Source organism: Dendrobates tinctorius, unplaced genomic scaffold (genome assembly GCF_039654945.1).
Source record: "Dendrobates tinctorius isolate UK_male_01 unplaced genomic scaffold, ASM3965494v1 ptg000157l, whole genome shotgun sequence".
Classification (NCBI taxonomy): domain Eukaryota; kingdom Metazoa; phylum Chordata; class Amphibia; order Anura; family Dendrobatidae; genus Dendrobates; species Dendrobates tinctorius.
In genome coordinates, this window is record NW_027361824.1 from 9,069,840 (window position 1) to 9,084,157 (window position 14,318).

The following is a 14,318-nucleotide window of genomic DNA, read 5'->3' on the forward strand; positions in this document are numbered from 1 at the left end:
GACAGTGTCACACAGGATAGGATTAGATACACGGCTCAGCAGTCAGTATCACAGGAGAGGATTAGATACACGGCTCAGCAGTCCGTATCACACAGGATAGGATTAGATACACGGCTCAGCACACACTATCACAGGATAGGATTAGATACACGGCTCAGCAGTCAGTATCACAGAGGAGAAGATTAGACACAAGGCTCAGCACACACTATCACATGATAGGATTAGATACACGGCTCAGCAGTCAGTATCACACAGGAGAGGATTAGATACACGGCTCAGCAGTCCGTACCACACAGGAAAGGATTAGATACACGGCTCAGCAGTCAGTATCACACAGGATAGGATTAGATACACAGCTCAGCAGACATCACACAGGATAGGATTAGATACACGGCTCAGCAGTCGGCATCACACAGGAGAGGATTAGATACACGGCTCAGCAGTCGGCATCACACAGGAGAGGATTAGATACACGGCTCAGCAGTCAGTATCTCACAGGATAGGATTAGATACACGGCTCAGCAGTCAGTATCACACAGGAGAGGATTAGATACACGGCTCAGCAGTCAGTATCACACAGGAGAGGATTAGATACACGGCTCAGCAGTCAGTATCACACAGGAGAGGATTAGATACACGGCTCAGCAGTCAGTATCACACAGGAGAGGATTAGATACACGGCTCAGCAGTCAGTATCACACAGGAGAGGATTAGATACACGGCTCAGCAGTCAGTATCACACAGGATAGGATTAGATTCACGGCTCAGCAGTCAGTATCACACAGGAGAGGATTAGATACACGGCTCAGCAGTCAGTATCACACAGGATAGGATTAGATACACGGCTCAGCAGTCAGTATCACACAGGATAGGATTAGATACACGGCTCAGCAGTCAGCATCACACGGGAGGATTAGATACACTGCTCAGCAGTCAGTATCACACAGGAGAGGATTAGATACACAGCTCAGCAGTCAGTATCACACAGGATAGGATTAGATACATGGCTCAGCAGTCAGCATCACACAGGATAGGATTAGATACACGGCTCGGCAGTCGGTATCACACAGGAGAGGATTAGATACACGTCTCAGCAGTCGGTATCACACAGGAGAGGATTAGATACACGGCTCAGCAGTCGGCATCACACAGGAGAGGATTAGATACACTGCTCAGCAGTCGGTATCACACAGGAGAGGATTAGATACACAGCTCAGCAGTCGGCATCACACAGGAGAGGATTAGATACACGGCTCAGCAGACAGTGTCACACAGGATAGGATTAGATACACGGCTCAGCAGTCAGTATCACAGGAGAGGATTAGATACACGGCTCAGCAGTCCGTATCACACAGGATAGGATTAGATACACAGCTCAGCACACACTATCACAGGATAGGATTAGATACACGGCTCAGCAGTCAGTATCACAGAGGAGAAGATTAGACACAAGGCTCAGCACACACTATCACATGATAGGATTAGATACACGGCTCAGCAGTCAGTATCACACAGGAGAGGATTAGATACACGGCTCAGCAGTCCGTACCACACAGGAAAGGATTAGATACACGGCTCAGCAGTCAGTATCACACAGGATAGGATTAGATACACAGCTCAGCAGACATCACACAGGATAGGATTAGATACACGGCTCAGCAGTCGGCATCACACAGGAGAGGATTAGATACACGGCTCAGCAGTCGGCATCACACAGGAGAGGATTAGATACACGGCTCAGCAGTCAGTATCTCACAGGATAGGATTAGATACACGGCTCAGCAGTCAGTATCACACAGGAGAGGATTAGATACACGGCTCAGCAGTCAGTATCACACAGGAGAGGATTAGATACACGGCTCAGCAGTCAGTATCACACAGGAGAGGATTAGATACACGGCTCAGCAGTCAGTATCACACAGGAGAGGATTAGATACACGGCTCAGCAGTCAGTATCACACAGGAGAGGATTAGATACACGGCTCAGCAGTCAGTATCACACAGGATAGGATTAGATTCACGGCTCAGCAGTCAGCATCAGGGCTGTGGAGTCGGTAAGCCACAGTTGCGACTCCGACTCCTGGATTTTATCCAACTCCTGGATTTTATCAGGCTCCGACTCCGGCTCCGACTCCTTCATAAATGGCCAATTCATAACAACAAATTTACTGTTGTAAAATATTAAACATCGTGCTTATTCAGTTTCTCACCATCATATAAGTAATCAGACCACTTAGAGCAAAAACTACATTTATTAGAATACAATTAGAATATAGCAAATAACTTTTATAAACTTTTCTAAACTGTAAGTAAATATGCAATAAACACTTTTATGCAGTTAATAAGAAGAAATCTATAAATTTGTCCTCAGAAAAAGTTTTGCCTCTGTCAGATCCTCCTTCATGGATGCCCTCAAATCTGATCTAATTATTTTGAGAACAACCTCTCTACACTAACTTGTGTTGGTGGCAAAGCTGTAACCACTCGGGCAACATCTCTGACAATGTCAGGATACAGAGGAATCGCTTGTTGCACTGTTATTTTTGATGAACGGTCAAATTTCTGAATTTCTTTTAGTGCACATGAAAAATTCTGCTGAAATGTACTGGCTGTGTTCCTTGATGGGGGTGACTCTTCTTCTATGCGGGAACGCTTTGCACGGTCCTTGTGATCCAAATATTTTTCGAAATTAAATTCTTCATCAGTTGATGAGGGTGAAGATGTGGCAGGACGACCAAATTCTTCTTGTTCCTCCTGACTGTTCTGCAACCCTTTCATCCTTACCGCTATTTCAAACAGAGCTTCTTTTCCTTTACTTAGCTGTTGATCATCTAGAAGAATCCGATGCATTGGGTCTACATAAACAGCTGCCAAAAGAATGTTATTTTGTAATAGTAGCTCCTCTCTCCGTTTCATTGATGTAGCAATGCCACTTGCAATTAACCCTCCTCTTTGGGACAGGCGAAACATCAGGTTCTTCCACTCCTTTAAGAAAATACCTGGAGTTAAGTCCTCTGCTTGTAATTTTTTAGTCACTGTAAATGGGTGCTCTAGCAATTTTTCCAGCTCAGTCACCTGATTCCACTGACTTTCATTTAGCATCAGTTGAGGGTTAGCCATGTCTACAAGAAAGGTTTTCAGTTCAACCAAGCGCTGAATCATTAAGTAAGTACTGCCCCATCGTGTGGCTTGATCAATAATTGCCCCTTTTCCAGCACGTCTCTTCAAAATTGAGTCAACTTTAGGGGTTCTGGCAACAGTAGCCAATTTTCTCACCTTGCCAATCAGTGCAGCAGCATGTCCTTCTTGCAGACTGTTTCTTATAGCCAGCTGTAGCGTATGCACAACACAGCGCATGTGATGAATGAAAGAACATATTGACACAGTTTCAACAAGATCATCTAAACTATCATGTTGCTGTTCATCTGAAGCAACTTCAGTTTGCTCCTCAGTTACAATACTGTGTTCCTCTATTTCAAACATTTCTGTGTCTGTGGACCCAGAATGTTCTTCTAGCTGCTGGTCACCATCATTACTCTCATTCATTAGCTTAATAGGACTTATCATATTTGAAGCATTGTCAGTTACGACAGAAAGAACTTGCTCTTTTTTAAGTTCATAGTCTTGCAGAACCTTTTCCACCAAGACCTGGAGAAACTCACTGGTGTGATGAGCTTTGGTATCTTTTACTGCCAATGTCTTGGTAACTATTTCATTTTTGTCACAAACAAATCGGACATTGATGGCAAAATAGTTCACTCTGTGACGTGTGCAGGCATCCATTTTAAGAAACAGAAAGCGTCCCTTGAGAGTTTTTTTAAGTTCTTCCTTTTGTTTAAAAGCTTCTTCGATTACTAATTTTCTAATACTCTTTCTCTCCAGAGAAACACCAAGCTTGCGGACCATTTCCCCATTCAGACACATAAAAGCTGGTCGTGAAAATAATGAAATAGGCACACTATCCTTTACAACAAGCTCTATGATCTGTTTTTTAAATGTATCTACTGTCATTGTCACAGTAACTTTGTTACTGACAAAATATCTTGCAACTGATGGCTGCAAAGTTCTCTGCTCCTTTGTTTGGCTGGAAGAGCTGGGCACTGGTTCATTGGTTTGGATGCAGTCTTTCTCATCCACTGCTTTCAGTACTTCTGGATGAAAGCGCTGTAAATGTCTCTTTAGATTAGAAGCTCTGGTAGGAGCATTTTTATCTTTGCCTGAATATGCACTCATCTTGGCTTCACAGCATTTGTTTTCGTCTGGATCATTTGTCATACACTGACAGACATAATGTTTTCTATCTTGAGTGATGGTGAAATGTTCAAATACAGCTGATTTAATGTGATGCTTCTTTGACATTCTCAGGTTTCTAATTCTGCATTCACAATCCAAATGACAATTGTTTTTCCTAAAAACAATTGTACAAAATTATTGCCAGGTCGTACAACTGATATAGTGGTCAGTAATACTGTTATTATTCCTCATGTACTCACAGTTAACTGATGCAAAGTTTGTTGAAAGGATAATACTTCTTACAGTCTTCCTCTTCTGAGTAGCAGGCAGCTGTGAGATGCTTGGAAGACGCACACCTAGTATGATCTAGTCTAGAGGAGGAGCTTTACTACTAAGAATTTGCAACACATTTTCACTTTCAGTTTCATACATTGTAAGTAGGGGGGTTGGGGCAGCATGAGGTTAACCAAGTATAAGATTAGATAAGGGCAGTGGAGAACAGTGACACACAAGAAGTAAGAAATGTCTCTATCTCCAGCAGAACTGCTTATCACTGTTGTTCATAGTTTGATAGAACATATATATTTGAGTAACATTTATAAAATTCACATGAAAGTTCAATTATAAAATATTAATACATTTTTTTTAAAGCTGGAGTCGGTACACTTCTACCGACTCCAACCAAAACTAACTCCGACTCCACGACTCCGACTCCACAGCCCTGGTCAGCATCACACAGGGGAGGATTAGATACACGGCTCAGCAGTCAGTATCACACAGGAGAGGATTAGATACACGGCTCAGCAGTTAGCATCACACAGGATAGGATTAGATACACGGCTCAGCAGTCAGCATCACACAGGATAGGATTAGATACACGGCTCGGCAGTCAGTATCACACAAGAGAGGATTAGATACACATCTCAGCAGTCGGTATCACACGAGAGGATTAGATACAACGGCTCAGCAGTCAGTATCACACAGGAGAGGATTAGATACACGGCTCAGCAGTCAGCATCACACAGGATAGGATTAGATGCACGGCTCAGCAGACTGTATCACACAGGAGAGGATTAGATACACGGCTCAGCAATCAGTATCACACAGGAGAGGATTAGATACACGGCTCAGCAGTCAGTATCACACAGGAGGATTAGATACACGGCTCAGCAGTCAGTATCACACAGGATAGGATTAGATACACGGCTCAGCAGTCAATATCACACACGATAGGATTAGATACACGGCTCAGCAGTCAGTATCACACAGGAGAGGATTAGATACACGGCTCAGCAGTCAGTATCACACAGGAGAGGATTAGATACACGGCTCAGCAGTCAGTATCACACAGGAGAGGATTAGATACACGGCTCAGCAGTCAGTATCACACAGGATAGGATTAGATACACGGCTCAGCAGTCAGTATCACACACGATAGGATTAGATACACGGCTCAGCAGTCAGTATCACACAGGAGAGGATTAGATACACGGCTCAGCAGACAGTATCACACAGGATAGGATAAGATACACGGCTCAGCAGTCAGTATCACACAGGAGAGGATTAGATACACGGCTCAGCAGTCAGTATCACACAGGATAGGATTAGATACACGGCTCAGCAGTCGGCATCACACAGGATAGGATTAGATACACGGCTCAGCAGTCAGTATCACACAAGATAGGATTAGATACACGGCTCAGCAGTCAGCATCACACAGGATAGGATTAGATACATGGCTCAGCAGTCAGTATCACACAGATGATTAGATACACGGCTCAGCAGTCAGTATCACACAGGAGAGGATTAGATACACGGCTCAGCAGTCAGCATCACATAGGATAGGATTAGATACACGGCTCAGCAGACTATCACACAGGAGAGGATTAGATACACGGCTCAGCAGTCAGCATCACACAGGAGAGGATTAGATACACGGCTCAGCAGTCAGTATCACACAGGAGAGAATTAGATACACGGCTCAGCAGACAGTATCACACAGGATAGGATTAGATACACGGCTCAACAGTCAGTATCACACAGGAGAGGATTAGATACACGGCTCAGCAGTCAGCATCACACAGGAGAGGATTAGATACACGGCTCAGCAGTCAGTATCACACAGGAGAGGATTAGATACACGGCTCAGCAGTCAGTATCACACAGGAGAGGATTAGATACATGGCTCAGCAGTCAGTATCACACAGGAGAGGATTAGATACACGGCTCAGCAGTCAGTATCACACGGAAGGATTAGATACACGGCTCAGCAGTCAGCATCACACAGGGGAGGATTAGATACACGGCTCAGCAGTCAGCATCACACAGGAGAGGATTAGATACACGGCTCAGCAGTCAGTATCACACAGGATAGGATTAGATACACGGCTCAGCAGTCGGCATCACACAGGATAGGATTAGATACACGGCTCGGCAGTCGGTATCACACAGGAGAGGATTAGATACACGTCTCGGCAGTCGGTATCACACAGGAGAGGATTAGATACACGGCTCAGCAGTCGGCATCACACAGGAGAGGATTAGATACACGGCTCAGCAGTCGGCATCACACAGGAGAGGATTAGATACACGGCTCAGCAGTCAGTATCACACAGGAGAGGATTAGATACACGGCTCAGCAGTCAGTATCTCACAGGATAGGATTAGATACACGGCTCAGCAGTCAGTATCACACAGGATAAGATTAGATACAAGGCTCAGCAGACAGTATCACACAGGAGAGGATTAGATACACGGCTCAACAGACAGTATCACACAGGATAGGATTAGATACACGCTCAGCAGTCAGTATCACAGGATAGGATTAGATACACGGCTCAGCAGTCAGTATCACACAGGATAGGATTAGATACACGGCTCAGCAGTCAGTATCACACAGGAGAGGATTAGATACACGGCTCAGCAGTCAGTATCACACAGGATAGGATTAGATACACGGCTCAGCAGTCAGCATCACACAGGATAGGATTAGATACACAGCTCAGCAGACATTATCACACAGGATAGGATTAGATACGCGGCTCAGCAGTCAGTATCACACAGATGATTAGATACACGGCTCAGCAGTCAGTATCACACAGGAGAGGATTAGATACACGGCTCAGCAGTCAGTATCACACAGGAGAGGATTAGATACACGGCTCAGCAGTCAGTATCACACAGGAGAGGATTAGATACAAGGACCAGCAGTCAGCATCACACAGGATAGGATTAGATACACGGCTCAGCAGACAGTATCACACAGGAGAGGATTAGATACACGGCTCAGCAGTCAGTATCACACAGGATAGGATTAGATACACGGCTCAGCAGTCAGTATCACACAGGATAGGATTAGATACACGGCTCAGCAGTCAGTGTCACACAGGAGAGGATTAGATACACGGCTCAGCAGTCAGTATCACACAGGATAGGATTAGATACACGGCTCAGCAGTCAGTATCACACAGGAGAGGATTCGATAGACGGCTCAGCAGTCCGTATCACACAGGAGAGAATTAGATACACGGCTCAGCAGACAGTATCACACAGGAGAGGATTAGATACACGGCTCAGCAGTCGGCATCACACAGGATAGGATTAGATACACGGCTCAGCAGTCAGTATCACACAAGATAGGATTAGATACACGGCTCAGCAGTCAGCATCACACAGGATAGGATTAGATACACGGCTCAGCAGTCAGTATCACACAGATGATTAGACACACGGCTCAGCAGTCAGTATCACACAGGAGAGGATTAGATACACGGCTCAGCAGTCAGCATCACATAGGATAGGATTAGATACACGGCTCAGCAGACTATCACACAGGAGAGGATTAGATACACGGCTCAGCAGTCAGCATCACACAGGAGAGGATTAGATACACGGCTCAGCAGTCAGTATCACACAGGAGAGAATTAGATACACGGCTCAGCAGACAGTATCACACAGGATAGGATTAGATACACGGCTCAACAGTCAGTATCACACAGGAGAGGATTAGATACACGGCTCAGCAGTCAGCATCACACAGGAGAGGATTAGATACACGGCTCAGCAGTCAGTATCACACAGGAGAGGATTAGATACACGGCTCAGCAGTCAGTATCACACAGGAGAGGATTAGATACATGGCTCAGCAGTCAGTATCACACAGGAGAGGATTAGATACACGGCTCAGCAGTCAGTATCACACAGGGAAGGATTAGATACACGGCTCAGCAGTCAGCATCACACAGGGGAGGATTAGATACACGGCTCAGCAGTCAGCATCACACAGGAGAGGATTAGATACACGGCTCAGCAGTCAGTATCACACAGGATAGGATTAGATACATGGCTCAGCAGTCGGCATCACACAGGATAGGATTAGATACACGGCTCGGCAGTCGGTATCACACAGGAGAGGATTAGATACACGTCTCGGCAGTCGGTATCACACAGGAGAGGATTAGATACACGGCTCAGCAGTCGGCATCACACAGGAGAGGATTAGATACACGGCTCAGCAGTCGGCATCACACAGGAGAGGATTAGATACACGGCTCAGCAGTCAGTATCACACAGGAGAGGATTAGATACACGGCTCAGCAGTCAGTATCTCACAGGATAGGATTAGATACACGGCTCAGCAGTCAGTATCACACAGGATAAGATTAGATACAAGGCTCAGCAGACAGTATCACACAGGAGAGGATTAGATACACGGCTCAACAGACAGTATCACACAGGATAGGATTAGATACACGCTCAGCAGTCAGTATCACAGGATAGGATTAGATACACGGCTCAGCAGTCAGTATCACACAGGATAGGATTAGATACACGGCTCAGCAGTCAGTATCACACAGGAGAGGATTAGATACACGGCTCAGCAGTCAGTATCACACAGGATAGGATTAGATACACGGCTCAGCAGTCATCATCACACAGGATAGGATTAGATACACAGCTCAGCAGACATTATCACACAGGATAGGATTAGATACGCGGCTCAGCAGTCAGTATCACACAGATGATTAGATACACGGCTCAGCAGTCAGTATCACACAGGAGAGGATTAGATACACGGCTCAGCAGTCAGTATCACACAGGAGAGGATTAGATACACGGCTCAGCAGTCAGTATCACACAGGAGAGGATTAGATACAAGGACCAGCAGTCAGCATCACACAGGATAGGATTAGATACACGGCTCAGCAGACAGTATCACACAGGAGAGGATTAGATACACGGCTCAGCAGTCAGTATCACACAGGATAGGATTAGATACACGGCTCAGCAGTCAGTATCACACAGGATAGGATTAGATACACGGCTCAGCAGTCAGTGTCACACAGGAGAGGATTAGATACACGGCTCAGCAGTCAGTATCACACAGGATAGGATTAGATACACGGCTCAGCAGTCAGTATCACACAGGAGAGGATTCGATAGACGGCTCAGCAGTCCGTATCACACAGGAGAGAATTAGATACACGGCTCAGCAGACAGTATCACACAGGAGAGGATTAGATACACGGCTCAGCAGTCGGCATCACACAGGATAGGATTAGATACACGGCTCAGCAGTCAGTATCACACAAGATAGGATTAGATACACGGCTCAGCAGTCAGCATCACACAGGATAGGATTAGATACACGGCTCAGCAGTCAGTATCACACAGATGATTAGATACACGGCTCAGCAGTCAGTATCACACAGGAGAGGATTAGATACACGGCTCAGCAGTCAGCATCACATAGGATAGGATTAGATACACGGCTCAGCAGACTATCACACAGGAGAGGATTAGATACACGGCTCAGCAGTCAGCATCACACAGGAGAGGATTAGATACACGGCTCAGCAGTCAGTATCACACAGGAGAGAATTAGATACACGGCTCAGCAGACAGTATCACACAGGATAGGATTAGATACACGGCTCAACAGTCAGTATCACACAGGAGAGGATTAGATACACGGCTCAGCAGTCAGCATCACACAGGAGAGGATTAGATACACGGCTCAGCAGTCAGTATCACACAGGAGAGGATTAGATACACGGCTCAGCAGTCAGTATCACACAGGAGAGGATTAGATACATGGCTCAGCAGTCAGTATCACACAGGAGAGGATTAGATACACGGCTCAGCAGTCAGTATCACACAGGGAAGGATTAGATACACGGCTCAGCAGTCAGCATCACACAGGGGAGGATTAGATACACGGCTCAGCAGTCAGCATCACACAGGAGAGGATTAGATACACGGCTCAGCAGTCAGTATCACACAGGATAGGATTAGATACACGGCTCAGCAGTCGGCATCACACAGGATAGGATTAGATACACGGCTCGGCAGTCGGTATCACACAGGAGAGGATTAGATACACGTCTCGGCAGTCGGTATCACACAGGAGAGGATTAGATACACGGCTCAGCAGTCGGCATCACACAGGAGAGGATTAGATACACGGCTCAGCAGTCAGTATCACACAGGAGAGGATTAGATACACGGCTCAGCAGTCAGTATCTCACAGGATAGGATTAGATACACGGCTCAGCAGTCAGTATCACACAGGATAAGATTAGATACAAGGCTCAGCAGACAGTATCATACAGGAGAGGATTAGATACACGGCTCAACAGACAGTATCACACAGGATAGGATTAGATACACGCTCAGCAGTCAGTATCACAGGATAGGATTAGATACACGGCTCAGCAGTCAGTATCACACAGGATAGGATTAGATACACGGCTCAGCAGTCAGTATCACAAAGGAGAGGATTAGATACACGGCTCAGCAGTCAGTATCACACAGGATAGGATTAGATACACGGCTCAGCAGTCAGCATCACACAGGATAGGATTAGATACACAGCTCAGCAGACATTATCACACAGGATAGGATTAGATACGCGGCTCAGCAGTCAGTATCACACAGATGATTAGATACACGGCTCAGCAGTCAGTATCACACAGGAGAGGATTAGATACACGGCTCAGCAGTCAGTATCACACAGGAGAGGATTAGATACACGGCTCAGCAGTCAGTATCACACAGGAGAGGATTAGATACAAGGACCAGCAGTCAGCATCACACAGGATAGGATTAGATACACGGCTCAGCAGACAGTATCACACAGGAGAGGATTAGATACACGGCTCAGCAGTCAGTATCACACAGGATAGGATTAGATACACGGCTCAGCAGTCAGTATCACACAGGATAGGATTAGATACACGGCTCAGCAGTCAGTGTCACACAGGAGAGGATTAGATACACGGCTCAGCAGTCAGTATCACACAGGATAGGATTAGATACACGGCTCAGCAGTCAGTATCACACAGGAGAGGATTCGATAGACGGCTCAGCAGTCCGTATCACACAGGAGAGAATTAGATACACGGCTCAGCAGACAGAATCACACAGGAGAGGATTAGATACACGGCTCAGCAGTCAGTATCACAGGACAGGATTAGATACACGGCTCAGCAGTCAGTATCACACAGGAGAGGATTCGATAGACGGCTCAGCAGTCCGTATCACACAGGAGAGAATTAGATACACGGCTCAGCATTCAGTATCACACAGGAGAGGATTAGATACACGGCTCAGCAGTCAGTATCACACAGGAGGATTAGATACACGGCTCAGCAGTCAGTATCACACAGGATAGGATTAGATACACGGCTCAGCAGTCAATATCACACACGATAGGATTAGATACACGGCTCAGCAGTCAGTATCACACAGGAGAGGATTAGATACAAGGCTCAGCAGTCAGTATCACACAGGAGAGGATTAGATACACGGCTCAGCAGTCAGTATCACACAGGAGAGGATTAGATACACGGCTCAGCAGTCAGTATCACACAGGATAGGATTAGATACACGGCTCAGCAGTCAGTATCACACACGATAGGATTAGATACACGGCTCAGCAGTCAGTATCACACAGGAGAGGATTAGATACACGGCTCAGCAGACAGTATCACACAGGATAGGATAAGATACACGGCTCAGCAGTCAGTATCACACAGGAGAGGATTAGATACACGGCTCAGCAGTCAGTATCACACAGGATAGGATTAGATACACGGCTCAGCAGTCGGCATCACACAGGATAGGATTAGATACACGGCTCAGCAGTCAGTATCACACAAGATAGGATTAGATACACGGCTCAGCAGTCAGCATCACACAGGATAGGATTAGATACACGGCTCAGCAGTCAGTATCACACAGATGATTAGATACACGGCTCAGCAGTCAGTATCACACAGGAGAGGATTAGATACACGGCTCAGCAGTCAGCATCATATAGGATAGGATTAGATACACGGCTCAGCAGACTATCACACAGGAGAGGATTAGATACACGGCTCAGCAGTCAGCATCACACAGGAGAGGATTAGATACACGGCTCAGCAGTCAGTATCACACAGGAGAGAATTAGATACACGGCTCAGCAGACAGTATCACACAGGATAGGATTAGATACACGGCTCAACAGCCAGTATCACACAGGAGAGGATTAGATACACGGCTCAGCAGTCAGCATCACACAGGAGAGGATTAGATACACGGCTCAGCAGTCAGTATCACACAGGAGAGGATTAGATACACGGCTCAGCAGTCAGTATCACACATGAGAGAATTAGATACATGGCTCAGCAGTCAGTATCACACAGGAGAGGATTAGATACACGGCTCAGCAGTCAGTATCACACAGGGAAGGATTAGATACACGGCTCAGCAGTCAGCATCACACAGGGGAGGATTAGATACACGGCTCAGCAGTCAGCATCACACAGGAGAGGATTAGATACACGGCTCAGCAGTCAGTATCACACAGGATAGGATTAGATACACGGCTCAGCAGTCGGCATCACACAGGATAGGATTAGATACACGGCTCGGCAGTCGGTATCACACAGGAGAGGATTAGATACACGTCTCGGCAGTCGGTATCACACAGGAGAGGATTAGATACACGGCTCAGCAGTCGGCATCACACAGGAGAGGATTAGATACACGGCTCAGCAGTCGGCATCACACAGGAGAGGATTAGATACACGGCTCAGCAGTCAGTATCACACAGGAGAGGATTAGATACACGGCTCAGCAGTCAGTATCACACAGGAGAGGATTCGATAGACGGCTCAGCAGTCCGTATCACACAGGAGAGAATTAGATACACGGCTCAGCAGACAGTATCACACAGGAGAGGATTAGATACACGGCTCAGCAGTCAGTATCACAGGACAGGATTAGATACACGGCTCAGCAGTCAGTATCACACAGGATAGGATTAGATACACGGCTCAGCAGTCAGTATCACACAGGAGAGGATTAGATACACGGCTCAGCAGTCAGCATCACACAGGATAGGATTAGATACACGGCTCAGCAGTCAGTATCACACAGGATAGGATTAGATACACGGCTCAGCAGTCAGTATCACACAGGACAGGATTAGATACACGGCTCAGCAGTCAGTATCACACAGGATAGGATTAGATACACGGCTCAGCAGTCAGTATCACACAGGATAGGATTAGATACACGGCTCAGCAGTCAGTATCACACAGGATAGGATTAGATACACGGCTCAGCAGTCAGTATCACACAGGAGAGGATTAGATACACGGCTCAGCAGTCGGCATCACACAGGATAGGATTAGATACACGGCTCAGCAGTCAGTATCACACAGGATAGGATTAGATACACGGCTCAGCAGTCAGTATCACACAGGATAGGATTAGATACACGGCTCAGCAGTCAGTATCACACAGGATAGGATTAGATACACGGCTCAGCAGTCAGTATCACACAGGACAGGATTAGATACACGGCTGAGCAGTCAGTATCACACAGGAGAGGATTAGATACACGGCTCAGCAGTCAGTATCACACAGGAGAGGATTAGATACACGGCTCAGCAGACAGTATCACACAGGAGAGGATTAGATACACGGCTCAGCAGTCAGTATCACACAGGAGAGGATTAGATACACGGCTCAGCAGTCAGTACTGGACTACACCGCTAGGGGGTGCACAGTACTGGGGGGGAGGCTGCGCCCCTCCT